This window comes from Phyllobates terribilis, unplaced genomic scaffold (assembly GCF_046119375.1).
Source record: "Phyllobates terribilis strain yellow unplaced genomic scaffold, ASM4611937v1 Scaffold_11__3_contigs__length_659146591, whole genome shotgun sequence".
NCBI lineage: Eukaryota > Metazoa > Chordata > Amphibia > Anura > Dendrobatidae > Phyllobates > Phyllobates terribilis.
In genome coordinates this window covers 550,103,597-550,106,741 of record NW_027362771.1, presented here as the reverse complement: position 1 = coordinate 550,106,741, position 3,145 = coordinate 550,103,597, and positions in this window count along the sequence as shown.

The window sequence follows — 3,145 nt, the reverse complement described above, 5'->3', positions numbered from 1 at the left end:
TAGAAATGCTAATGAAGACTGGGTGAATGGGACTAGCTGACACCCAGCTCTTTTGTTTGGTGATGACAAGGTGTCAGTCAAACCTTTTCATGACCAAACTTAATTAAAGTAAAGTAAAGAGTTAAATAAACACAAGGAGCAAACACTTTATTTGAATTACAGCAGACATATTCTTTAATCATTTAAATGAACCAATATGCTCACCCCAGTTCTATGGTAATCCAAGGGTTTAAACAATATCCCACCAAATAACTTTATTTAGCTCCAAAAAGCATTCATTGATGTACAAAAACACTTTAAAAAAAGCTTAAAAAAACGCATGTAAAAAACGCGTCAAAATGCATGTAAAATCCGCATGCGGTTTTTCTGCCAGGGAGAGGCAAAAACGCTCAGGAAATTTCTGCTTCAAATCCGCATCGTGCGCGCATACCCTAAAACTTTTGCACAGTACTGTACCTATGACAGAAGCCTATGACATTTACCACTTCATATAAATAGCCCGTTCAAAGAAATGAACAGGTACTTCAGAGTCACCTATGGGAGGTAGCATTGCCTAATCTCCAGAAGTCAATATTGACCCTTTAAAGTGCCTTGCCAATTGCCATATAACTTGAGATATAAATCCAAAACAGAATCTCCTCCAAAAGGAAAAGAACTCCATTTGCAGACAGCTACAGTATTTTGGGGTTCTTACCCCTCATCAGTGTAAAGTAGGAGACTGGTTGGCTGGGTGAGAAGCCTTAGATGGAGGATTTAAGGTGGCACCAGAAATATATATACCGCACTGTATATGGTTGTTATTGTGTTGTTCTGTATAAGAAAGCATAACATATTACACAATAAATATCCACTTTGTGACATCCACATTATTCAAACAAATTTCCTAAAAGGGAACCTATCAGGAACTTCTACTCTCCCAAACCATTGATATGACTGTGTAGCCCTTTAAAAGCGTCTGAATACCGGATCAAACTTGCGCAGGCAGTGATTTTTTCCCCGGACTGGCACGGTCCAAAGAAAAAATCTGACATATGCACAGCCCCAAACACTAACATTGCGATCTGATGTTTTGTCGGATCGCACTCGGACCCAAAATACTTTTGTCTGCACCTGCCGTTGGGGAAACATTTCTTCCAACCCAATATACAGCAATCAATGTCCAACTGCTGAAATCTCGAACCCATAGTTTTCAATGTTATTGTCACGTGACTGTAGTTTGACATCCCGGGGCTAAGGGCTCCTTCCCTATCCCTAAAGCTAGGGGTGTCCTAGCTATCCCCGCTCCCTGGATTACTTCTAATGGTGAAGATGATGGGGCCATGTACCTTTCTGAGCTCCTAATTCAGCCCTTATCTGTCCCCTCCCCCACTCAGGGAAGTGGGGAGTAGTTGTATATAAGAATACACAAACCAGACTAACAAAGGAAGACATACAGGGATAAATGAAAATACCACTCATACAAATATGCACTCACAATTCTGATTGCCAGAGGCGAGAATATATAGCAGAGGGGAGTGGCCAACTCTGAAAAGCTGAGACCATCAAAGCTGGAAAGCTTCAGAGACTCTCAACTGAACAGATCTAACCCCTACACTGCTAGCAGAAACCTGCACCATTTAATATGATGGTGAAGTGCTTTTAATCAGTGCAGGATGTTGGTCTTCTGGTCCCTCACTGTCGCGGTAAAACCGACAGTTATATTTTTCCAGAAAGTTCTTCAGGAACTCCTTCAACTTGTATAGTGAAGGAACCATTAAAGGGAGCCTGTCAGATCCACCAGGCCCCCAAACCACCACCATGTGTTTATTAAAGCCTTTATGTACTTCATAACAAGCACCTTTTTGTGGCGTATAGATTTTTTAATCTCTGTGAAATGAGTTTTAGAACCGGACTTGCGATATGCTAATTAAAAACATCACAAGTTTACGCTGCCATCGGCGCACTGTGCATGCGTAGGGAAGCCCCAATGACATTGGACTCAGCTGTTATCACTGTCTTACGTCACCGCTGCCTCCATGGGCATGCACAGTGCGCCGATGACACCAGGCAGCGTAAACCTGACTTTACTGCACATTGCCAGGGAGGTAAAGATTTACCAAGATCAGGTGGTGAGGCCACTCTTGCAAATCATGTCAATCACATCCACAGGGGTGTGAACATGTTTAGTGGGAAGATTAGTCTCGGGAAAGCAGTCACCCGCTAATCAGCAAATCGTGAGCCCAGTTCTAAAATTGATTCTATGGAGATTAAAAAAAATCTTAAAGCCACAAAAAGAGGATTGTTAGGAAGTACATAAAGGGCTCGATAAAGACATGCTGGTGGTTTGGGGGGGCCTGGGGAAGCTTCCAAGTTCCCATAAAAAGAAAGTCCCATAGTCTCAGTACTCATACAGTAAAGAATCCATGCATATAATGATGGTGAAACTTTTTTTCCTTTAGATGTGTAAAGTGCGGCAGAGCGGTAGTCACGTTTGAGCTGCTGTCCGGTTGCGCTCTGGCACTTTACAGACAAACGGTGTCCAGTCCCAGTGTGCTGTAGGGTGTGGGATGCATCACATTCACTTGCAGGCCCCAGGCTTCCATCCTCATGACCTGCCACACACAATTCAGAGGACACCAAGTTCTTTACAACAGGCAAATGTTTACTAGTCAATTCAAGGTCATCAAATGGTGACATGTGGGATAGGGCACAGCAATTCATGTTTCTCCCTTCCTTAGTACAATACCTTTTCAGCCCTGCCATCTGTTTGTCCTGGACTACCCCTAAACCCGCTGACTCCATCAGCCTCAGGGATTTCCTGTCCACTTCAGCAGTGCACCCAGGACCGGCCACCTTCCCCCACGTGATTCCACGTCCACTGACCTCAAGATGCCAGAAGACCAGGCCCGCTCCTTGGTACCTTGTCCGAGCCCTAGCCTCCAGGCTTTACAGGAATGTCCATCAGGGATATCAGTACGGCCTCCCACTGCCTCGAATGATTTGCCCATACTGGCCCTAGCAGCGCACTGCACCTGAACTTGACCTTGACACTGCACCTCTAACCACACACTAGCAGGAAGTGCCCCTCCCATTTAATAACACTAGTTCCCACCCACAGGGGTAGTTACATCATTAACTATTTCCTATCCTATAGACTAAACCTATT